This window comes from Jaculus jaculus, chromosome 4 (assembly GCF_020740685.1).
Source record: "Jaculus jaculus isolate mJacJac1 chromosome 4, mJacJac1.mat.Y.cur, whole genome shotgun sequence".
NCBI lineage: Eukaryota > Metazoa > Chordata > Mammalia > Rodentia > Dipodidae > Jaculus > Jaculus jaculus.
The window spans coordinates 34596458-34623132 of record NC_059105.1 but is presented as its reverse complement, the minus strand read 5'-3'; the positions used below and the strand labels follow the sequence as shown (position 1 = coordinate 34623132).

General features: G+C 38.7%; 1 protein-coding gene and 1 non-coding gene across 2 annotated transcripts in view; both read left to right on the top strand.

The window, feature by feature from the left end:
• The window catches only part of Pard3b (par-3 family cell polarity regulator beta), a 1086921-nt gene that overhangs the window by 878483 nt on the left and 181763 nt on the right, over positions 1-26675 (top strand). The window lies entirely within an intron of this gene.
• Positions 2153-2259, top strand: LOC123460423. Its single transcript, XR_006636988.1, has one exon. It is a non-coding gene; the product is annotated as a U6 spliceosomal RNA (small nuclear RNA).

Below are 26675 nucleotides of genomic sequence, written 5' to 3'. Positions count from 1 at the left end.
ACAGAATTGATGACCAAGGCCTTTCCACACTCAAAAGCCAAGGGCCCTGGGGAGTGCAGGTGGAGGCTGAACATGGGGCATTGCTCCCAACCCTGAAGCACTATTTCTTGGCTCTCTATCATCCATAGGAAACCAAGCCAGAGCTTTCAAATATCTCAACAACTGTATCACTCCTCATGAAGAGTGGTGAGGAGGAATCAAGTAGAATAAAATAGAAAATCATAATAAAAGCTGTTATCAGGCCCAGGGAGATGGCTCAGTAGGTCAGGGGCTTGCTGTACCATCATAAGGACCTGAGTTCAGATCTCCAGCACCTATATAAAATGTCAGTCATGGTGACACACACCTATTACCCCACTGGTAGTGAGATAGACACTGAAATACTCCTGGGGCTTACTGGATAGCTAGTCTAGTTGAATTGGTGAGTTCTGGGTTTAGTATGAAACTTTGTCTTAAAAAAATAAAAAGGTAGAGAGAAATTGAGGAAGACACTCACCATTGACCTGTGGCCGCTATACACACACTCTCGTGTGCACCTACGCGAATGTGATCATATATCCACACAGGAGCCCTACATACACATACACATGTTAAGAAAGCACTATTGTCCTTTTTCTCTTAACACAATCAAAATTTGTTTCCTTGACATGAGTTAAGCTATCCCGTCGATTATTTATTCAATCCTAGCTTTCATAAGTGTAATGAATTTTTCATTAGCATATCCATTTTTAAAGTATTTAAAGCCTTTAAGTAAAGTACATGCTATACAGTATTGAAACCAGCAATATAAATCACTGGCTTATAAAAACTGATTGTTAACTTTTCAAGAACTTTGTAGGCTGGTTATTAAACCATTGATAGTTTGAAATGGGCCATGGCAGGAATATTCACAACACAGAAATTGGAAAATACAGTAAATTGGATTTTTTTTTTCAAAGAGCCAGTTTCCCAACACACCAATATAGGTTGAAACCAACTCTTTTTAGTACATAACCAGGAAGATATTACCAAAAATAGCAGTTGGAGGAGTATCCAAATCAAACCACCTGGCTTCTTATAGCAGTGTTCCGCAGGAAGCGTTCAGTGAGCCGCCTGTGTCAGAATGGATCCCCGAAAGACCTTATTAAAAATGGAAATGCCTGAGTCCCGTCTCAGACGTGCAGAATCAAAATCTTAGGAGGTGTAACTCAGGAATCTGTTTACTTAATACGCAAAGCCAAGGCAGCTTGAACAGTCGAAAGTTGGAGAACCACTGGTTTACATAGACAGCATATAGTTAGAACATTAAGTGCTTCTTATTTTATGAAAAATTTCTTTTTCTTTCTCCTAAGAACACTGAGCGTGCCAGTCTACAAATCTTGTCATTTTTTGTCACATGCCTTCTCTGAAGCAGCCTACCTGGCTGGAATTCTCTGTCATAAACTAGTGGGCAACACTTGCAGTGTGTTCACACCTAGCCTACTATGAGTCACTTTCCCAAGAACCAATACCACCCCACCATAGACCTGACTGAACCATGTAAGCTCATTAAGAATATTTTGGGGGCTGGAGAGATGGCTTAGCGGTTAAGCGCTTGCCTGTGAAGCCTAAGGACCCCGGTTTGAGGCTCGGTTCCCCAGGTCCCACGTTAGCCAGATGCACAAGGGGGCGCACGCGTCTGGAGTTCGTTTGCAGAGGTTGGAAGCCGTGGCGCGCCCATTCTCTCTCTCTCCCTCTATCTGTCTTTCTCTCTGTGTCTGTCATTCTCAAATAAATAAATAAATAATTTTTAAAAAAAGAATATTTTGGAAACCTAAAATGTATAAAAATTATTAAAATCAAAACTGGGTATGATGACACACTCCTGTAATCCCACCACTAGGGAGAGTAAGGCAGGACGATCAGAAGTTTAAGATCATTCTCAGCTACATGAAGAGTTTGAAGCTTGCCTGGACCACATGAAACACCTATGTCAAAAAAGATGCACTTGCTGGGCATGGTGGCACACGCCTTTAATCCCAGCATTTGAGAGGCAGAGGTAGGAGGGTTGCCATGAGTTCAAGTCCACCCTGAGACTACATACTGAATTCCAGGTCAGCCTGAGCTAGAGTGAGACCCTACCTCAAAAAATAAAAAGAATCAAAAAATCAAAAAAAACAAATTTTTTTAAGATGTGCCTGCTTTAGCGTCATATAGACTGAAATTGGAATAATACAGAGAAGATTAGCATGGGCCCTGTGCAAAGATGACACGCAAATTCTTGAAGTGTTTCATATTAAATAAAAGAGGGTGGGGGTTATTATTATAGCTAATTGCATCATAGTCCTATGTCCTTTGTTCTTAATACAATCAAAATGTGTTCCCTTGACGTGAGTTAAACTATGCTGTTGCTTACTGTTCTGGCCTAATCTCATAAGTATAGTGGCTTTTATTAACATACTCCTTTCCAGAATAGCTCCATGGCCTTTCTATTTGCATATACATCCTATGAAAACTTAATGCCCATGCTGCATCGAAGATGCCTTTGTTTCCACAGCACTGTATTTTAAATATTCCCCCAATGCCATTAAACTTTTTAAAACATATCATTGGATCACTACCCAATATTCTGTGAGATTAACATGCATGAATCATTTGCCTTCCATTGCCAAACAATTAGTCTGTCTACATTTTCCTATGTTCAAAGAAAAAAAATTTCTTTAATGGGAATGCAGATTCATAAGGCCTTAAGATTACCCTTAAATCATATATTTCCTATAGAAAGTTCAAATTCCTTCTGTCTTTGTCCTTGCATTAACCTAACTTTGACTCTAAGTTTCAGTATTATATTATCCATATTTTTTACTTGCACAATTATTTTTCTTATAATCTTAATATCTATTTTTAATATTTTTGTTCATTTTCATTTATTTATTTGAGTGGGACAGAGTGAGAAAGAGAAACACACACGGGGGGGGTGAGAGAGAGAGAGAGAGAGAGAGAGAGAGAGAGAGAATGGTCACACCAGTGCTTACAGCCACTGCAAACAAACTCCTGATGCATGCACCCCCTTGTGCATCTGGCTAACATGGGTCCTGGAGAACTGAGCCTCGAACTGGGGTCCTTAGGCTTCACAGGCAAGCGCTTAACCACTAAGCCATTTCTCCAGCCCTTAATGTCTTTTTTTAAATGTAGCTACTTATCTAATTCCTGACATAGAACTCTCTGGTGCTGTATAGGAGTAGTTTATTCATAGCTGTATCTATACAAAGGGACATGAAAATCCAAATACCAGATTCCATGGTCAGAATGCAGAGTCTAGGATAGTAATTTTCAATGGGAAGAGGCAGTTTTGCCCACCAAGGAGTGTCTTGGTATTCCCAGAGGCATTTTTGATTGCAATAACTGTAGGGAACAGTGGAGAGGGAGTTTCTACTGCATTTCATTGATAAAGACCCCCTAACTCTATCAAATGGATTATTCAACCCAAAGTATAGACAGTACAAGACTGAGACCACACTTCTAATCTTAAGAGTTCACACAATCAAGGGAAATTCTCCTGGATGTCAAAATTGTATCCTCTCATGATATGCTATGGATATTGCAGATGTATATTGAGGAAACCAGATAACATAACCCTGGAAGGATTATTAGTTATTTGAGAAATTGTACCTGAATGCTGCTGCTGAATACTCCATCAATATAAGCATGCAAGAATAGTTTTTCTTTAAGCATTTATTTTTAACCCTGGCCTGCTATGTCTTGAGATTAGTGATGATGACCTGCTGATCATCTGTGAAAGCCAAGACGATGGAGAGGTGGATAATGTGTGTGATGACAGAAGCATCTGGAACAATGGAGAAAATCAAACATAAAAATGTTAATAGGAAGAAATGTAAAGTCTTGCATTTGGGTCCAGAAATGATCCTGTACAAACACAGGATATGGAAGGTTTGACTTAATACCAAATATATGAAAAATTTGCCTGATGGTTTTAGTTGAGGATAAGTTTAACATGAGTCAACATGAGGCTATGCCTGCCAAAAACTTAATCCATTCTAGGCTGTATTACTGGAAGTTCATGTACAAAATGAAGAAACAATAATTCCCTTTTTTACACTGCTCAGATCACACCTGGTGTACTCTGAGTCTCTACATTGTATGGGAGTGGAGCACTAAATTCCACGTCTTCAGAACACTGGATAATCTGAGGACACTGAATCAAATTTTGGCTGAATTTATGTATTTGAGAGATTTTCAAGGAGAAGAATTTGCTTTATGGCATACTTTTCACCCTAGTCTGCTTTGTCTGTGAGTCTGTCTACTGTCTGTGAGTCTGTCTACTGTTTGCTTATTCACTCTTCCATTTACTTATTTACTTGAAGATACTAGTGGAGTATTATCATAAAGGAAGTACTCTTCAGCTTAGTAGAAGAAAAAAATCCTAAAAATTAAAATGCATTATGAAGCAATGAGTTTGTTGACACTGGAAATGTCTGATAAGATGCCAATGACTAGATTTAGAAAGGATTAGTAAATCATCAGGTAAATATTAGAATTTCATAAACTTCAGTCATGGGTATATTTCCTTCCCTGTCTCAATTATATATATACATATTCAAATAAATAAAATATTAGTTCATGCAATGAAATACATTAAGCCATATGCCATACAAAATAATGGTGAGCATTATTCATGCTACATTTGTCCTTACATGATCTCTAGAGTCCTTTCCAGATGGTAAAATCTGAGAAACACCTACATACTCAGTACAGAGGAATTTACATTGAATTTCTAGACCACTCCCTTCTGAAGTCACCAAGGCACTGACTACTGGTCACATATCTATGTGACCTCCATTCTATGAGTACACAATGCTGAGTTTCTAACTCAGGATTGTGTGGCAGGATTTTCTTGTCCACATTTGATTTCTTGAGTTTATGGTGTGTTACCTCTTGACCTCTGTCAAGTGGTCCATGGAAATGGAGCCCTATGTTAAATAAACTCATCATTTTTGTTCATGCTTCAGTGAGACTGGCCATAATCAAATATTAACTTCAAAGGCCTTTATTTATTGCTGGAAAGATGAACTCAATAATATATGCAAAGATTATTTGTCCTACCTGAATTAAATTAGCATTTTCCACATTCAGCTTATGTAAATTTATATCATGAACTAATAGCCAAAGATTCTCTGAACACATCATTAAATATTTTTTCAAATTTTTGGTTGTTTAATTCTAAGGGCTAGATTTGTAATTTTCTATTAATTCTTAATATCTGCTCAAAAGTAAGGTCAAGAATGGCTAAAGAAAAAGATTCCTTCTCTGTACTGCTTCTGTTTATTTTGGATTATTGTATTGAGTAAAATAGCTCATTGACACCAAAGGCTGTTTTCCATTCAAGTCATATTTCCTGACCCAGAGATAAAACTTCATTCTTACTGAATTTGAAAAGGAAAAGTTAATAGCATGTAAGTTGCATACTATCAAGACCCTGTTCCTCTTATACCATGCCAGGATTGACTTTGCTGGGGCATCATTTGGTGCATTAGTTAAATATCACTTTTAGAATCTTAGCAGGACAAATCAGACAGTGGGAGAGCCATTGTCTCTAGCTTTAGCTCTGAGAAGTCATGGAAACATATGGCTCTTGTTTTCAACAGGCCTGGACAGAATGCCTAAGCGAGAGTGAAGCTAAGATTTAGGAAAGTTAATCGGTTTCGGTGTCCAAATTCAAGGTTCTTAGCTTGCTTTCCTTTCAGGATGCCTTCCAAGAGCTGTGAAGCTTCTCTCTTGCCTTATCAGCTGAGCTGCTTGCGGCCTGGTCCCTTAGTTTAAATCAATACATGTGTTTTTGATATTTGGTAAACCAAGATTTAATTATGTAGCTGCAAGCTCCCCACATAAACGAAATGCGTCTTAGAGACATAAAAACATTCAGAAACCATTTTATAGTATGAGAATTCAAGCGGGTAAAAATATATTCCCAACCTCTCAGCATTTTATTTAATTATGGAGAACTTTTATGTTACTGGAAATGGAAACAAAAAACAGCATCATGCTACAGTTTATCCAACATTGGTTCATACTGTGAAATGAAGATGCTTAGTATACTCTGAGAAGGAGAAAGGACTTACAGCATTCTGAATTAATATACTTATTGTAACTTATATTCACAATGTACTCTCAAAAACACTGAGCAGCAAATAAATAGATAGGATTTTGTCATTATTGTTTCCTAATAAAGAGTGCATGTTTTATTAAAGAAAACAGAAGGTTGATTTCTTTGATTTGCCAAGTGACTCGATAATTAATTATTTACCAAACTTAAACTTTGGCAATACTTAAGCTGTTGAAAACACCCATGTTTTGGCATGGTTACACACAAATGATTAATTCAGCATGGTTTTATTCGTCACTGAATATCCCTGTCTTTTGCAGTAGAATTTGCTAGGTCCTGTGGTTTAGGCAAAATAAAATGTTGGAACGATTCCCAGTTTTAATAGTCCCAATTTATTATTACCACTGAACCCTGATCAGATCATGGACTGGATTAGATCCCAGTTTTTCAAAATGTCCCAATTTATGGCTCCCTTAGAATCCTGATAAAAATGTGTATTTGAATAGGGCCTTGGTTAGCTAAAAAGACCCAGTTAATTACTTTTAGATTCTTATTAGATCATCATGGCACATAGAAGTTATGGAAAATATTGCTAGATGGTATTTCTCAGGACAAGGTCATATTCTCACTTTATGCTGACAGAAAGAAGCTATTGGTTTTCTGTCTCATAGTGCTGACCATCTCAGTAAAGGGAAAGAGGCTTGATGAACCTTAGTAATCACTGCTGTGCTTAGTTAGAGCTTAGAAGTGGGGAGAAGTGAAGGAAAGGAAAGAAAGAGCACAGAAACAGTGGTGTTATCATAGTCACACAGTTTCCATTATCCTTTATTCAGTGGCTATCTTTCAGGCTTTTCCTCCAACTTACAGGGTCAGATCTGAGACCCAGGGAGAGATGTGGGTGGCTTTAATAGCTCCATTTTATTTGACCACTGTAACACCTATCTTCTTAGAAATAGTTGTGGTCACCGACAAAACTTGGCACATTCCAATATTCCTTATGTATAGACAAGCGATGGGAACACCTACATCCTCACACAATGCCAGAATTTTATATGAGCCAAAATCCTTTTACGGAATTTGAATCAATGTTAGAAGTGCTGTATTAGCAACCACTTGTCAGCTGAGCTGGATTAATGCATAGAATGAATCACGGGAGTGGCGTGCTTTCTAGCAGTTATTTAGACAAACTTCTGCACGGTACCCTCGCTCTCTGCCATTTTTTGAAACAATGCTGCATATTCCTGTACCCTGGAGTAGCATGTTACATTATTGTATGAAACTGCAGAGCTGTTAAATCCACTGTAAAGAAGATTTCTAATAAGCTACCTGAAGCGATTTAATGAAGATGTTTAGAATGTCAGATCTGCTAAAAACTGGAGGAGAGGCTGGGCGTGGTGGTGCACTTGTTTAATCCCAGCTCTCGGGAGGCAGAGTCAGGAGGATCGCCATGAATTCAAGTCCATCCTGAGACTACACAGTGAATTCCAGGTCAGCCTGGGCTAAAGTAAGACCCTACCTGAGAAAACCAAAAAATAAAAAATTGTAGAAGAAAGTCTAAGCATTCTGTTGATGCAGGATATTTGGTTTGAATGTGCACATCTTAGATAAAATATATATTCATTATAATCTACATGCTTTGGTGATTCGCTGAATTTTGAGTCAGTTGAAATATATATCAACTCTGGAGTACAGTAGAGTTTGAGAAGAGGATTTTCTGAGAGAGTTCTGGGGGACTGTAACTTGTACAAAGCCATTTGAGGACTGAAATTTGCATACAGGAGAACCCATTTTATCACTGGTTTACGTAACATAGGAGGAAACCATTTTTGAGGATTCATTCAAGTAGTCCCTCTTTTTATTATCAGGAAGTGAAACAGCAATAAGCAAAGGTTTCATCTTTATGTACTTTGCATGGAAAACCTGCTTGATAAGTGCTAAGTTCTTAAGAAAAAAAAATCCCAATATTTAAAAATGAATAAATCTTAAGTGAATATACACTATTGGAGACTAGTTTAGGCTTAGACCGTAAACTTAATTTGCTACCAGTGCTCTAAAAAAGTCTAGATATATTAAGCTCTTATAAAACAAGTAATATCTTCTAGAATGCTATGTCATCATCTTTCCTTATGTTGGGCACATTTATTGTGTCTCCTACTTTGGAAACCTTCCATGACAACAGGTTTACTCTGCAAGCCGAGGTCTGGTACAGTTCACATGAGTGCACACTCTTCGAGTTGAAAGAATGCTTACAGCTTACTGTCTTTCAGGATCTGCCATACCCACACTCAACACACCCCTTATCTGGAAATCATAATCCAGGCTGAGATGTACAAACACAAAACTTTGTTATGCCTTTTCTATATTTCTTGAGCAGCTTTAAAAAAAATTTTTAATATTTATTTATTTTATTTATTTGACAGAGAAAGAGGGAGATAATGGGTGCACCAGGGCCTTCAGCCACTGCAAACGAACTCCAGACGCAAGCACCCCCTTGTGCATCTGGCTAACGTGGGTCCTGGAGAATGGAACCAGGGTCCTTTGGCTTTGCAGGCAAATGCCTTAATTGTTAAGCCATCCCTCCAGCCCACTTGAGCATCTTTTTAAGTCTTATAGGTCTCCACTTGGGACAGTATTTCAGGACACTTGGAACTGTCACAGTCTAGACAGGTGCTGTTGAAATTTAGGAGAGAGAAAGCAAGGAAGTTTCTCAACATCCTGCCCTAGGAAGCCACTTCAACAAAAGAGTTTCCTGACCTAACATGTCAGTTGTGCCAACATTGAGAAACCCTGCAAATATAGCTGTATAAATACAGATAGAAATGTGCCATAGATATTTAGTAACCCTGTACTTGAACCCAAGTATCTATCTATCTATCTATCTATCTATCTATCTATCTAGATAGATAGATATATTTTTTTTTGAGAGCGACAGACACAGAGAGAAAGACAGAGGGAGAGAGAGAATGGGCGCGCCAGGGCTTCCAGCCTCTGCAAACGAACTCCAGATGCGTGCGCCCCCTTGTGCATCTGGCTAACGTGGGACCTGGGGAACCGAGCCTCGAACCGGGGTCCTTAGGCTTCACAGGCAAGTGCTTAACCGCTAAGCCATCTCTCCAGCCCCCAAGTATGTATATTTTGAAGCTGTTTCTCAGGTCATTTTCACTTATATCCATGTTTGTAACCACCCGACCTGCCCAAGGATGGCCCAGGGGACACATGTGGCTGAAAAGAAAGATTACAAATGCCCCAAGTAAGTCAGCTCTGGGTTGAAGACATAACTGGGCACAACACAGTCACACCACCTCATTGCTTCAGGCCTCAGTGTTCTCATCTATTAAATGAGAAATCTGGCTGGTTTGGGGGAAAAAAAGGAAATGTTTATAAACCAAGCACCTGGTTTACCCTAGGTGTTCAGTTCGATTTTCTGATTGGTTTGGTGGGGTTGAAATCCCCAGATTACCCAGTCAGTAGCCTTTGGGAGTCTGGAATGCTCTGAGGTTCACCATCTGTGAAAGTTGCTGAACTGGATCCTGTTACAATGAAGAAGGCCAACTCAGAGTACAGACTTTGCCCAGCTGGGAGTGGTGCCAGATCCTTCCATTCAAGAAGCAGTCTCCTCGTTCCGTATTGATCACCGGTTGGAAGTCGCTCCTTCCACGTAGTGAGTTTGGCAGGCGATGGCAGCGCAGTAGCAAAGGAGTGTGGTCTGCAGCCAGAGCTTGGCAGCCATGGAAACAAATTCAGGGAGAAGGGACACAAATGGTATGAGTTACTGCCAGCTTCTCCGAGTCCACAGGGGCTGTGGCTGCAGAAAACACTTGTAACTATGGCCATAAGGTCCACAGACACGATTGCATTTCTCCTGTCTATATTACATTAAGAGGGAGTGAGTGGTTCGCTGTGGCCTGCTAACATTTCGAAACTATCTGTGCTGGAAACTGAAGGAATCAAAGTGATATTTTCTCCCTTTTCCTGTCTCTGCCACCTACTTGATTTTGCCCTAGAGTTTAACAGCTTTATAATACATTGGAAGTGACTTCAAATTAATATTATAAATAAAAAATAATCGACCCCTTTCCAAGGTTCCAAGTCCTGTCTTTTTCTGTTCATTGCTTTTTGAAAATTTATATATATATATATAGGAGAGAGAGAGAGAATGGGCATGCCAGGGCCTCCAGCCGCAGCAAACAAATTCCCGACACATGCACCACCATGTGCATCTGGCTTACGTGGGTTCTGGGGAATTGAACCTGGCTCCTTAGGTTTCTCAGGCAAGGACTTTAACTGCTATGCCTTCTCTCCAAGCCCTCAGTGCCCTTGGACTGCAGCATTGGTTGGAAAGATTTGATTTGGGCTACAACAAGAAAATATATTTCACTGAGGTCACTTTTAAACAGCAATAATAACAATGGGCTGTTTAGACAGAGGAACTTAAGCATATACTAATTTGTGAAGTCATTACTTCTAGAAACAAGGATGTTTATTAATGCAGCAGGTTGTGAGTGAGTAGGTCAATAATAGAGATTGAGTATCTCTCATCTGAAAGGCTTGGTTCCAGGAGTAATTTAAATACAAGAGTTTTTGGTTCCTCAGGTTTTAGAATGTTTATGCAGATATCACCCACAAGCATTCTTTATCTGTAAATCTGAAATGCTCTGACATCCTAATATGTTATGGTAAGAAAGCTTTTGGATTTCTGGAATCCTTGGATTTTTGTACTAGATATGTTAGACCCATACTAGCTTTGACCAGTCTTTCCTCTCTCATTGTTTCCTATGGCTGACTGTCGCCCATTGACATAGTTGAAGCACCTTGTCCTAATTAACCCGACTACGTCCTAATTATCTGCTCCTCATTCCTACATCTGGAAAAATACAGCCCCTTTTCTCAGCTAACCTGGGATATTCACACTTTATGAGATTTCTCTAGCACTTTCCAATCCCTGTGCCATCCCTAATACTATTTCCACTATCTGGATTTCTCTCCTCCTGCCTGGATTGTCCACATTCATGGAAATTAGCCTTATTCTATTTATCTTTGTATGACTTAGGTGAACATTCTTTCATTAAATTCCATACATTTAGGTACTTGGTTTCTTTAATTGAAAAACAAAATATAATCAGCGTAATAAGACTATGAAGATTAAATGAAAGTCTGAAGAGAGCATATTAAGTGCAATGTTCAGTGAGCAGTGCATTTATTTTCTTAGCAATGGTCCCCATTTGAAAGAGAATGAGCAGTAGTATCAAGCAGTGCTGGTTTCTAAGCCTGATGATTCCTGGGATTGAGTATGTGCCACTAAAACCGTCTGAGCCTTTGCTTGTTCATTCTGGAAAAAAAAAAAAAGAACGAAAGAAAGAAGAAAGGAGATAAAAAGAGAGAAAAAGAGAAGGAGGGGGGAGAAGAAGAGGAAAGGGGGAGGGAAAAGAAGCAATGTCTACCTTTGAGTTGCCACGATATTCATGATACCACTTAAAGTACCTGGAGCAGTGCTTCAGCCTCACACAGGTAAGTCATTAATATTCTCCTGCATTGAATGGTGTGCACTGTAAATTCACCCATGCCCGTTTCCCTTGCTCACTGCAATTGCCATTCTAATCCTTTTCCTGTTTCTCTCACCATCTACCATATTACGTTTTACAGAGTAAGTTGAATACACCATTGTTAAATAATGATGGATGGATGAAAAACTATAAACCTATTATGGATTTATTATTCAAATAAATGATTGCTAGGATGGAACTCAGAGGCAGAATAAGCTTAATCAATGGGCAACAAAGCCATGCAGTTTAAGACCTCCTCCCCCACCCACAATGAAATGTTTTCAGGAAATGCATGCTCTTTGGTGCTGGCTACAGCATAGGGCCATGAGGACTGTACACACCTAATTCCTGTCACTGAACCAGATCCTCAGAAACAAGACTTGGAAGTGCGCAAAATTCATCAACTTCTTCAACAAGGACAAACGCCATGGGTCCTGAGAAATGTTTTTGTTTGTTTTACGTTCGGTTTTGATTTCCTTAAATTGGGCTCGACCTCAGTATCTTAGGTTGGCTTAAATAAAATTATTTGATAAGATTTTTTTAGGGAGTATTCATTTCAACATTTTTAAATGAAAGATTTGCCTTTCCAAGGAAAACTGAGTTTGATGGCATGGAAGAGACATGGAGCCAAAGGAGTATGTCTGTGGCGCATGGTGAGCTGTCAGAATTCATGGTACAGATTTTACTTGGGTGCAAACATATTTTGGGGCATGCATTAAAAGCTCTAAGGCAGATGTCAGAATTATGGAGTTACTCTCTGGGAGACAATATTACTAAGCTCCAAGCACATAATCAGGCATCTGTACTACCGCTGATAGAAAGCCTTTTTCTTCTAAAATATCACATTCTTTGTCTTCATGTCTAGACCCTAACTCTCTTGAAGTTGAGGTTGTAACATCTACTTGTATCATTTCCTTACATCTCAGTGTTGAGAGATATTTAGTAAAATCCTGATTAACATAAAAATACAAACCAATATCAGATTTTGAATATATTCCTTATATAGTTTTTCAAGTTAACAAACTTTTCATAATCAGTTAAGTTACCTTGCTGACAAAAATCCTACCTATTTTCTGAAAGCCTAATGCTCTGCTTTAAAATTATCCTGACTACACCCAATTTTAAAAGCAAATAAAAAATGAGTGGATAAGAAATTGCTTAGACAATTCATTTCTTTAAATAATAGTGAGCTCCATTATTGACAGAATCAACAGCTAATTAAAAATTCTATTAGTGAAGATGTAAAAGATGGCGCATTTCCAATTCAGATTGACACTGAAGACATAGACATAATTGATATTTGTTCAATAATCCTAAAATGTTTCACCATCACTAATAGATGCTGTGAAAGCCAGAGAAAGTTTCAAATACACACATGCACATGCACACACACACACACATATATATATGTATATATGTGTGTGGTTTTGTTTCTATATGTATTTGTGCATATATATATATATATATATATATATATAGAGAGAGAGAGAGAGAGAGAGAGAGAGAGAACAAGAGCAGCTCCTAGAGATACTTTCATATCAGGTAATGTATCTTTACAAGAAAATGTAAGCTTTCAGCAAAATGATCACCAAAGATATTTTAGTGGGTTGACTTTGTTTAAAGAAAAATTCACCAAGTCATGATAATATATGGTATAATTCATATGTTTTTAGTCTGGTTATGGCAATGCAATAACATCAATAAAAAATAATTTAGTGGTTGGATTTATAAATTTCAGTGGTATATTTTGTAATAAATGAATACATATTAAAACTATATTTTCAGTGGTCCAGCAATTAAATGCTCTCCATAGGAAAAACAAGATCATAGCTTTTACAAAATGCTTCAATATTATAGGATGCTTCTTTTGACATTATTAAACTCAAGCCAAGTATATATCTATACTGTACTTTTTACACAACAAAGTAAACCTCTGGTATAATAATTTTCTAGTACCAATAATCAATTCTATTTCCAAAGTTATACTTTTCCTCCCTAATCTCAAAGCCTAGACAAAAAGCCTTGATACAGACAGGGATTAGTGGAACCAATTCATTTTACAACATGAGCTGACCAGTAGTGGACAGTTAATTCTTGAGAAGTCTTAATTCTTTAGCTCAGCAGCAAACAAAGCTTCAATGCTGAGAAAACAGGCATTATGCTAAACTGTTCCCTATCTCAAATATGTATATTTGTGTGTTGGCTCATGCCCATTTTCACAACACTTGGGGGACTGAGGCAGGAAGATTGCAAGTTTGAGGGATAGCCTGTGCTACATAGTGAGACTCTATCTCAATAAATAAGATACATATTATTTTCCAATATCAATTCATACCATCTAATGAAATATATTCAAAAGAAATGAATATACTATATAGCAGATATTAATGTAGCTCTCATTGGTAAGTACAGATATCAATTACTTTGCTACATACTGCTCTTACTCCTATAAGATTTAGTATCCTTCCATTCAAAGATTTTTTATTTTTTTTTATTTTTTATTTTTTTGGTTTTTCGAGGTAGTGTCTCACTCTAGCCCAGGCTGACCTGGAATTCACTGTGGAGTCTCAGGTCAAAAAATTTTTTTGAAACAACATGAAATCACAGATGAACAGTGTATAAACAAATGGAAATTAAATTCTCAAAAAATATACTTAAATATTTTGTTTGTAAGTGGGAGAAACACCTCTCACTAAAGAATCAACAGCTAATTAAAAACCGTATTAATAACAAAGTAAACGATGGCACATTTTCAATTCAGATTATAAAATAGGAAATTTTAGAAAGATCTCCAGATACGATAAATTGAAAGTGAAATAGAGAATGTGTTTTCCACAACTTTGCCAGAGCATTTCCAAACATAGGAAACTCCATAGACGTGTTTATGATGGTATTTACGCATTTGTTTTACATTGCCTTCTAAGCAGATAACATTTGAAAGGAGTTTTTTTTTTTTTTCAGCTGAAGGAATATGATAATCAGTTCCAAGCAAAGACTGAAAAAAATGCTTAACTGTTGGTATATATAATATATTATGTTAGCTGAGGGCATTATTCTGGTGTGAAGAGACTGTCATTGTCTCAAAGTATTTCTGACCGTGAGACAATCTCTCATGCAGAAGCTATGAGGGTGGCTATGTGTATCTTTTACTTGAGCAAGATAGTTACATAGATGATAGGCATATAAGTTTAATGGTGCTTACTACTGCACTAATAAGTCCTCCCGAGAATGCTTACTACTCATTCATTGGAGGATTGGAAAAGTAGCATTAAAAAAAAAAAAAAATCATTAGAGAGATAGAGAGACAAATGGCATACCAGGGCCTCAGCTACTGTAATCTAACTCCAGACACTTGCGCCACCTAGTGCACATGTGTGCCCTTGAGCTTGCATCACCTTTGTGCGTCTGGCTTATGTGGGATCTGGAAAGAGATCAAACATGGGTCCTTGGGCTTTGCAGGCAAGCACCTTAGCAGCTATCTCTCCAGCTTGAAAAGTAGCATTTTTAAAGATTAAATGAGTGACTACACATTACCTTTTTTCAAACTGTATAAAAGGAAATTGCTAAGAGGATTTAGGCACTCTGAGAAAGAGAGAAATAGTGAAAGGAAATGTTTTTAAATGTTGGGATCGGGACTGCAACACCTGTGGGGAAGGCAATTCTGGCCCTCATACACTTCTCCATTACTGAGATGTGGCTGGAGCCCTGGACCTTCAGGGGAGCAGTAGACACCAGTGTGGATCTGTTAATTTTCTTAAATAAGTACAGCTGCACAGTTCAGATGCTAAAGCAACATATTAAACAGGTTAATATTATATAAACTAGATCACTTCATGGACCATTGGTGCATTTAAGAAAGCAGTTAAATACTCACTAGGATGCAACTACTGTGAGAGATGCATGGGAATCAAAGCTACTTTTTTTTTAACAAGAAAGAGGGGGATTTCTTTTGCCATTAAACCATTTGCAATTTTTATAAATAGCCTTAAAACTATATCTCCAGGTGAACATATAAAAATATTCCTCTTGGACAAAAGCCTTCAAGCTAAGGGAATAACTGACCCTTATTCTCAGGGTCCACCAACTGAGGACACCTGGTTGAACAAGCAGAGCATCTTCAAATACTGAAAGTGGGGCATGCTGTCAGTGGTTTATGAAATCTATCTCCTTGCATTTTTCTCCATGTCTGATTCCCATTGGCTGAAGACCTTCTTGGAAAATAAACTCAGAACCTCATGTCTTTCACTGTAGAGCAAAAATGTTTATCTATCTCTTGTGTAGAGAAGTCCTGGATCCCATTGACACAAAATAGATTTCTCAAATCTCTTGTGGCCCCAGTGGAGGCCATTATGGAAGCCCATTTTTGTGTGCATTAGAAAGTTGAACAAGCTGTGTCTTTCTAAGTAGGCATTCTCCTGTAACATCATTTTATATCCCCTTGTTCTCTTAAATCTTTTTATCTTTTAAAATTTTTTCACATTTCTCACGGGAAAGGCCACTTTTGCTTGGTCATTTCAGTTGAATCATTCCTAATTTCAGTTCTCAAAGCCTGTGAGAAAGATTCTTATCATGGTGAATGTCAGTGTTTTGGTTTTTTGTTTTTTGGTCTTTTTTTTTATCACCTAACATACTCTATCTTAGGTTTCTGGATCTTTTTCCTTGGGGCATGTTATCATGTCTTTAAATCTAAGGTTAAGTTGAAGTTATATGAAATGTTTCCACTTAAAGGACTTAGCTGGATTTTGTTGTTGGTCTCGTGGTGGTGGTGGTTTTTCAAGGTAGGCTCTCACTCTAGCTCAGGCTGACCTGGAATTCACTGATAGTCTCAAGGTGGCCTCAAACTCATGGAGATCCTCCTACCTCTGCCTCCCAAGTGCTGGGATTAAAGGTGTGCACCACCATACCTGGCTAGATGAATATTTTTTGTAAGAATTTACTGTTGGCTTTTAAATTCTCTTGGGTCTGAACTCTTTAATAATTCACCCACTATTAATTGAGTGATTAGACATTTGGGGCAATGGCAAGATAAATTAAACATAACATAGTCTTTGCCTTCAACAAGTTTATGATTAAGAGAGAAGAGAGTGATACCAAATGAATTATCATGAAGCCAAACTTCAGTGCACGGAATGATGGGGCATAAACATGCTACAGGAATACAGAGATGTCCATGAGAAATAGTGTTATCACTTGAGCAAGAGAACTGACCCTTTTTCTCACCCAATGTTTCTAGAAACTTACAACAAAAGTATTAAATATAATTACACATTGCAACAAAATAGAGACTTAAAAAAATTTAGGTTCTTAGTCTCATCGATATTACTTTTTTTTTTTCCTATTAACCACAGGCAGTTAAAGACTTGGTGAAATTTTTTATTTAAAATTCTGAGGGATTTTCCAAGCAATCAGTGTTTTTATGGTTCCTCCAAAGTTAACAGGATGTGCTTTGAAAGTTTAGGGCAAAATTTCCTGGGAAAATTGCACTTAGCTTGAGTCAAGCAGAAATGATTAGGTCATAAATTTGTATCTCTGAAGATCTTTTCTGTAATAAAGGTAGAAAATCTATTTAAACCTTTTAAGTATAAATTCCATTGTTAGTAGTCTGTAAGACTGTACTTACGGAAAGACGTACAGATAACTGAATGTGCGCATAGACACGGGTAGTCATGGACTGTTGCTGTGACCAAATACCTGGTAGGAAGCAATTTATTAAGAGAGGAGGCTCACTCTGGCTTACAGCTTGGAGGGGACACAGCCGTTTAGGACAAGAAAGACCTGGCAGCTGGAGCAGAGAGCACGCCACTGGTGCCATAGTCAGGAAGCAGAAAGTGAACAGGGCTGGGCTATAAAACCTCAAGACCCGCCCCCTAGTGACCCGCTTCCTCTTATTGGTCACATTCACAAGGTTAGCTATCCCATGAGTTTCTGGGTGATTCTGCTGCCTCTGCCTCTCTTCCGTCTTAGGCACACTGGGATTACTGCTGCTTCTGCTACCGCCTCCAGCTTGTCACACGGATTCTAGAGAGCCACACTCGGGTCACATGCTTTAAGTCCTAAGTGCTTTATTCACTGAGCCGTCTGTCTCCCTAGGCCTGAGCTCAATATTTTTTTGTCCCATACATTGTCATGATTATAAAGGACTCCATTTGCCTGAAGAGGCAAGTTCCATATTTCATTCGTACTTCACTTATCTTTCTTAATTTACTTCAAATTAGTAATGATACCCATACTTCATTAATTTGGAGTCAACTAACCAGATTCCAGAATATCTCTTACTTATGATGGCTTAGCTTAGGGTTTTGTTTTGTTTTGTTTTGTTTTTTAATATATTATGATGGTGTGATAGTTACCTTCTCTTTTCTGGGACAAAACACCCAATCCAAAGCAGTGGATGGGAGGAAAGGGTTTATTTTGGCTTACTTACAGTCTCCAGGGGAATCTTCATGATGACAGGAAATGAATGGTAGAGCCAACACTGGACATCATTCCTTGCCACAGCAAGTGGGAGGAAGCAACAAGGAAATGAGTTGAGCTAGCACTGGCAATGTGGAGGGCTAGCAATCCTCCAGGTCATCCTGCAATGACACATCACCTTCAGCAAGGCTCTGCCTCCCAAATTGCCACCAGCTGGAGACATCTAATTCACACCACCAAAGATGGTGTGAAAGCCATAGGCAGTCAGTAGAAACCGTACTGTGAATTTGGTGGTGTTTTTTGTTTTTTGTTTTTTTTTTCTGTCACAATCCTTTGTACATTCAATTCTCTTTTGAGACAATGGACAGAGGTATCCAGCCACAGCTCCCAGAGGGCCACTGATCCCCACAGGAAGCAGCTGATGCTCTGTGTAGCACACTGAGTGGCTAATCTATAGTATTCCCCAGGGACTGAATATTCACTGCATTTTTAAATTACAATGGATTCAATTTATACAGGATATATCAGGATGTAAGCCCATTGTAAGTCAAAGAGCATCTGTCTTTAATCTTTCTCTTTTGAACCCTTCACCAGTTAGGGAAAAAGAAGAGAGGAGAGTCAGTTTAACGCACATGGTAGACTTTCAGGAGATATGGATTAAGTGGATCAGATCAGCTCACAGCTAACCTTCAGTTCCTCCATTGTGACTCCTCAGCATCCTGAGTATTACAGGATAAGAGGTGGAACTGGGAAGGATGGCCTTTAAGTAAGGTCTATTCCTGACTCATACATGGGTGCTCGTGATGCCAATGCACATGCACGTTGAAGTGCATAGGCCAGAAGGCAATCTTGTTCTCTCGGAATGCTGTGGCCATTTTTTTTAGAAAGACTCATTGGCCTGAAGCTAGCCATGCAGGCTAAACAAGCCGGCTAGTGAGCTCTGAAGATTCCTCTGTCTCTACCTCCCCAAGCCTGAGATTGCAAGCGCAACCACCACGGAGCCTCTTTACATGCGTTGTGGGATCAAACTCAAGTCCTCATGCTTTCAAAGCAATTACTTTTACTGGCTCACTTTTCCAAACAAATTCTACTGAATGAGTTCCACTAGGGTGACTTAAAGGATTAATGTATTTTAGAAAGATCTTCAGCCAACAGATTCAACAAAAAGCATTTACCACTTTGTTCTTCATCAACCAGAAAATTCAATTAGCCATCACACACCTGATCCCCTGAACATTCTGGCCAAACCAGGTTATGTAGCATTTATTAAAAGTATCTTTGCTCTGCCCGAAGTGAACTGTGTGTATGCTTTCAAAAGGGACTAGTGTGTGCCTTTGAAAACTGTCGAAATACCTCTTCTTCTATTGCTAACTCACTCCACCTACAGCACACCTACATGACTGTTACTGTCATTGCGAATGACTCTTCATGTGCCAGCCATACTCTTCAAGTAGCTTTTATTGTCTTAACATTTTACCCTTCTCCCTTTGAGGTAGGCACTATTGCATTCCTCACAGATGACAGAGGTTAAATAATTTTTCCACAGTGTCCAGATGAGAAAGTGGCAGCACTCAGTCTCCACCCTAGATGTCTGGCCCCCTCACCCAATCCTGCTTGTCCTTTTCTGAAGCAGCAGGGTTTGCCTACTATCGGCAGCTGCAGGCTTCTCTGTAATAGCCTAGCTCCAGTGGCACTGCATGAGTAAGGACGCTGCCTCCCATGAAGATCTTAAAGCAGAAATATAAATGTAAATTTTGCTCATTAAAACCATAATTAATTTATTGGAAGTGAATTGTTATTATTTCAGGGACGAATGCATATCAGAATATGCTGATTATTTTAATGAACCAAGAGCCTCTTCGGGGATACTTCCACAGTATTATTTGCAAGCAGGTCACTGCAGATTTTCTGAGGGGGAATAAAAGGATTGCTGCTCATTTTCAAGTTTTGCTTTATTAAAAATGCAAAGGGAAATGTGTGCTGTATAATGTATTTGGAGTTATGATAACAAGATATCTTCGTTTAGAAAAAGGCCTGGCAGCCTCAGGGTTAAACCTACAATTCTCTTTCTAGGTCATCATTTTTTGTGCCAAGGCCAGCTTGAGTTGTGTCGCATCTGCAGTGACGATCCTCTAACCGTTGTGATTGTCACATGTAACCATTCATTAAGATAGGCTCTTCCCCATGTGCTCTACAGGAAACATGTTTTAAATCTCCTCCAGACACACAGTAGGGAAGTTTCTAAAATTTGGCTTACATTCCTCTGTGGATGAAGTGAGACTTCATTGGTTCAAATTCCTATACTGCAGGAATGTTAACAGTGATGTATTAAATTAGAATCAGAGGCAAAAGCATACATATGTGAGTTCTCAAGTTAAAGCACCAGTTCCATTCACTTGTATTCATGAAGGTATTCCATCAGTGTTATACTTTGTTTTCTTAAAAATTTGAAGACCAGGGATGGCTTGGTTGTTAAAGCATTTGACTGCAAAGCCAAAGGACCCTGGTTTGATTCTTCAGGACCCACATAAGCCAGATGCACAAGGAGGTGCATGCCTCTGGAGTTCATTTGCAGGAGCTGGAGGCCCTGGAATACCCATTCTGTCTCTCTCTCTTTCTCTCTTTCTCTATCCCTCTCTCTCCCTCCTTCCCTCTTTCTCACTCTCAAATAAGTAAATAAATAAAAAATATTTTTTAAAAATTTGAAGACTATAAATCCAAAATCAGCTTTGCTGAGCTAAGGGAAAGGTGTCACCTTGGTAGGTTCTGGTACCTTCTGGAGGCTGAATCTCAGTATTTCTCTATTGCCTACATGTGTTTGTTTCTGGTGGTGGCTCTTTTCTCCAGCCTCAAAGTGCATCTTCCATCTCTGTTTTTGGAGTCATTTGTCCTTCTGTCTCAGACTTAACTGCAAGGTGCTAGATTTGGGCATTATATCAACAGATATATTGAGATAAATAGATGATATATAGAGAGAGAAAGATAGATATGTAGATATAGATATATAGGTTGGCGAATGGATAGTTGGTAGCTAAATGGATAGACAATAGCAAATGTCTCTGATCATATGAAGTAAGTAGGATAAATGAAATAAACAGATAAATGAAAAAGAAAATCAAATAATGATAAATGTATACCAAGAACAAAATAGAACAAGGTGATAGGAAAATGGGACAAGGACCGGTGTCTGGGACAAAGAGATTCAGCCCCAATCTCAGTGATGAACCAGCCACAAGATGATGGGCTGGGACCAAAAGAACAGCAAGTGTTCATCAAACCTGTGGCCAAGGAGACTGTGCAGTTAGATTTTAATTTTTAATTTATTTATTTATTACAGAGAGAGAGAGAGAGAGAGAGAGAGAGAGGGAGAGAATGGGTGAACCAGGGTTTCTAGCCACTACAAATGAACTCCAGATGTGTGTGCCACAATGAGCATCTGGCTTATGTGGGACCTGGAGAATCGAACCTGGGTCCTTAGGCTTTGCAGGCACACACCTTAACCACTAAGCCATCTTTCCAGCCCTGGAGTTTAATAATTAAGTAAAAAGACTAATGTTGGTTAAAGTCACATAACAGACCTGCAAGGAGCTTGTATCTTATCTAAGTGAGGCAGGAAGACTGAAAATGTTTTAAGCAGAGATCACCCACGCTCCTATGGGTTCTCCTCAAAGAAGACAATAACCACACCTAGCTTCCCTTTTAAAAGTTTGCATCTTTAGAGGTTGACAGCATGTCTAAAGCTCTTCATATGCCCAGAGTTCTTTTATTTAAGAAAAAGCTATGCATGTTTGTGTATGATGTGGCATGTGTATGTAATATATATATATATATATATATATATATATATATATATATATACATATATACATATATATATACATATATATATATATATATATATATATATATGCACAGTGTGTGTGTGTGTGTGTGTGTGTGTGTGTGTGTGTGTGTGTGCAGTTGCCTGTGCCCTGTGCTCATAGTCATGGAGTCCAGAACAGAACAGAGATCCTACTCCATCATGCCTCCACATTGTTGCCTTGAGAAAATATCACTCATTGAACCTGAACCTGAACCTGGAACTGGCTAATGAACCCCAGTGACTTGTCTGTCTCTTCCCGGTCAGTGCTGAGGTTACAGGCATGTATGGCCAGGCCAGCTTTTTTACCTGGGCGCTGCAAGTCAAACTCAGGCGCTCCTGCTTGTACAGCAAGTGCTCTCCCACGGAGCCACCTCCCGAGCTCCTCCGGAGTTTTTTAAAAAGGATTTGATGTAACCTGGGAAAGTCTGGCACTGACATCTAGGAAAACACAGGAAACAGAGCAGCACATGCTGTGTGGATGATCATACTCCACAAACTTCAGCACATTTTTAGGTGAATAAGCATTTAGAGGCAGAGATCAAAACATGTCCAAGAGAGCACTGGCCAGGTGTGAAACTCCAGGTGACAAAACAGAAGGAAAAGGGGCCTTAACGGGAAAAGAAAGGAAATGTATCCAGCTTCCTTTTATTCTCTGTATTGTTCCTGTTTCCTCCTCAGGAAGTTTGTGTAGACCTATGATATCTGGAGCAGCCAACACAAGGGACTGGTCTACATTCTTTTCCATATGACAGGCAGTATTATCATGTCAAAGGTCTGCCATTAATTTTTAAAATATAACTTGTAGCCATCCCCAGAATTAAGAAGTGCTGTATTTTATTTTTTTATTTAGAAAAAACTTTATTTTCCCTTCTGCTTCTCATAGTGCCACGATAGTAAGTATGCACACATAGAGATTACAAGAACTAGGTGGCATTTCTTACCACATACCGGTGTCAGTAACAATAAGAATAAAGCACATCAACAAGTTATAAATTTTATTCAATCAGCAAAGCTTGCTCAAGGGCAGGTTCTTATAGCTCTTTCTTCAGTGTCACTTTGACCAGCAGCCTGGGAATATCTTTTAATGGCATCATTTGTAGGGGCACTGTACACAAAATTAATATAAGGAATCATGCATTATTGGAGACTATTGTAAGGACTCTATAGTCCATTCCCCTCCAACCCCACCCCTCTCTGGGGCTAATCTGTCCGTGAAAAGCAAAAGATGTTTACTAAGCATTTCTGAGAAATTTGTCCACATTATGAGAATACAAATTACAGGAACTCATGCATTAGCAATGGAGAAAGTTTAATGACTCTGGAAAAGGTATTAATTTAGGGAAACTGTGGCCACAACCAGGGAGTCTTCACTGAATGACAATTCTTTTGAAATTGTAGCATTTAGTAACAGTAGGGAGAAGGGCAGAATCTTGCCATTTGACATTGAACAAAAGGCAACTAGTAGGAAATATTGTTATCATGATTTTATTTAATATGAAAATTCTGATTGCACAATGGGATATAGAAATCCTTTTTGTGATCATTGGACCTAGGCAAAGACTCCGGTCATCCTCATGAAGCCACAGGCTCCTGAACTAGAAGGTTCTCAGATGACACCTGACTATAGGCGTTGGCAGTCCTGCAACTTTAATGAGTACTTAGAAATTGGAGGAGCACAGTATCAACATGTCCTTTTGTTCATTACTGTTGACAATCCAGATTTTCAGGAACAATATGTATGTACTGGATTCTCCAAACCACAAGAACTTGATGCATTACTTGTGTATACAAAGAGAAAAATATGATGAAAAACCCTACTTCAAAGATGCACTGAATACGATTGACTACTTTGCATGGCACTGTTATAGGAACTTCAAATTTTTATACAGAAATATATTTACTATTTGAAAAATGATAAGCCATTCCATCAATAAAGTTCTCTTATCACATCAGGTAAGGTTTAAGCTAACAAGATAAATGAATCATTAAAAAGGAGATCATGGGCTGGAGAGGTGGCAGGCAACAACTAATGACTCAGGTTCAATTCCCCAGTACCTTCATAAAGCCAGATGCGCAACATGACACATGCATCTGGAGTTTGTTTGCAACCACTGGAGGCCCTAGTGCACCCATCCTTCTGTCTGACTTCTCTCTATCCCTCTCTGCTTGCAAGGACATAAATAATGTTTTTATTTTTTTAGAAAGGGAGATCAAAGCCGGGCGTAGTGGCAGATACCTTTAATCCCAGCACTGTGGAGGCAGAGGTAGGAGGATCATGGTGAGGTTGAGGCTACCCTGAGAATACAGAGTGAATTCCAGGGTCACCCTAGGCTAGAGTGAGACCCTACCTCAAAAAGAAAAAAAAAAAAAAGGCGGGGGAGATCATTTAGAAAATATTATAGTCAAGCAGGAATAAGAAACTGGTGAAAAAAATAATGCAATTAAAACAGTTTCGTTAAAAAGATAAAAGATGGATTGCAAAGGCTATATTGGCTGGTCAGTCTATAATAATTTTAATAATCATCATCAAAAGCTATAATTGTTCTTGAGCATGTGTGGCTTTCAGCTTTGAAACCACATCGATGAGGAAAAGCTGGAGCAGCTCGGCCTATTCTCTGGAACAAAGGATAATTGTAGTGACCTAATTGCAGCTCCTATTATAATAGCAGAAATGATAGCCAGACAAATGATCTCTGCTGTCAAAAACGAAAGCGAGGCACCAGGTAGTTTATAATCCCTTTTAATGATACTCCTGCTTTTACCCAGTAGTTCTCCCCTGAAATACCTTTTCTGACCTCGACTGCTGTCACCACGGTAGGTAGCAAACTTCCGAGTCTCCACTCTATTCATCCTGGCTCTGTTGATTGCACGCACACAGGAGTAACAAAGAGAATGTCAGTGCCTAGATCTTCTTAACACTGCTCAAGACAGTTCAAACTGCATGTAACGACACTAACCAGGCATCGTGTGCAAAAGGGCCGAAATTTCATAAAGGTGTAGAGGGCAATAGAAAGTGCGGGGTATTGTTCAAGAATGTTTTAACTGAAATCACAAAAGGCAAATGGGAGACTCAGGAAAAAAAAAAAAGTCCATGTGACTTAAATCACAAAATGCTCATATCACTCGGATACAAAGCTTTTCGAAAAATCAAGGGGAAAAAATGCCTAGCAATCTGATTGAAAAATCAGCAAAAGATATGGACAGCTCACGGAAGAGGAAATGAAAATGGCCCCTAAACATATGAAAAGATACTCAGCCTCACTTAATATGAGTCAAGCTAATTAAAACCATACTAAAACATGACTTCTCACCTATATTCATCACATTTCATGAAGTTCGACAATGCACTCTGGTGCTAAGGCTAGAGAAATAACGTCCTCTCACAATGCAGGTGGCAATGTAAAAGAAAATAAATATGGAATGAGATTTATTTTAATCTCAGAAAAGTATATGTATGCATTTTTTGGTTCTATAAATTCAACCCAAAGCCACAATGGTTAAAATATGGACTGACTTTTTTATTATTAATAAAGCACTTTACTGGATGAACAAGATGTGTGTTGGTCCCACTCCCCTTGGGCATCCTGTAACATCCCCTGTTCCCAGCCTTCCTCAGTGAAGTTGTAGGTATTCACCCTGAGGTTATGAATGCCTCAGTCAGTCTCTATTGAGATGTGGAAGCCAATGCCTCAGGATAGTCCTTCTTTTTCTAAAAAACTTTTTTTTCATTTATTTGAGAGCCAGAGAAAGGCAGATAGATAGCAAGGAGCAGGGATTGGCACACCAGGGCCTTTAGCCCCTGTAAACAAACTCCAGATGCATGTGCTTCTTGTGCATGTGGCTTATGTAGGTCCTGGGGAATTGGACCTGGGTCCTTTGGCTTTGAAGGCAAGTGTCTTAACCACTAAGCTATCTCTCCAGCCCAGGCTAGTCCTTCCTACGGTCTTCCCATAGTGGTTTCTGTGGTGTTCCGTGAGCGTTGGCAGGAAGGTTTTCTTATGACATTATTTATACAGGCGTGCCTAATTTCATCGTGCTTTACTTTATTGGATTTTTAAGTATGCAAATGTAAGGGTTGAGGGCACTTGTGTTGAACAAGTGTGTTGTTGCCACTTTTATAACAGCTCAGATGATCATTAATATGTTTCAGGAATAAGGACCTTTAGACAAAATGTTATTGTACATATAATAGACTACAGTATAAACATAAGTTTTATATGTATGAAGAAAACAAAAACATCATGCTTTGCTTTATTGTGATATTCAGTTTATTGTAGTGGTCTTAAAGGAACCCACAATGTCTTTGGGGTATGTCTGTATTAGAACAGGACTGGAGATACCCAAATGTTCCAAGAAGATATGACTCATTAAATAAACAAAAGCATGCACACATACTATACTACTATGAAGTATATCTTAAAGGTATATCTTTGCTTACTACTACGAAGTGTTCTTCTGAATAGCTACGTGAAGAAGCAAAGTGTAGGAAAATATTATGCTACCTTTGCATAAGAAAGAAGGGATAGAAGCATATACGCATGCCTGCTGTAAGAAACAAGCATAGTCATCTTGCTCAGCAGAGAGAAAACAGAAAGCTCATGACAACCACAGAAATTACTTTGTTACATTTGAATTTAAAAATACATATATGGGACTGAAGGGATGGCTCAGAAGTTAAGGCACTTGCTTGCAAAGCCTGACAGCCTGGGTTTTTTTTTTTTAGTACTCACATAAAGCCAGATGCATGAAATGGCACATGAATCTGGAACTCCTT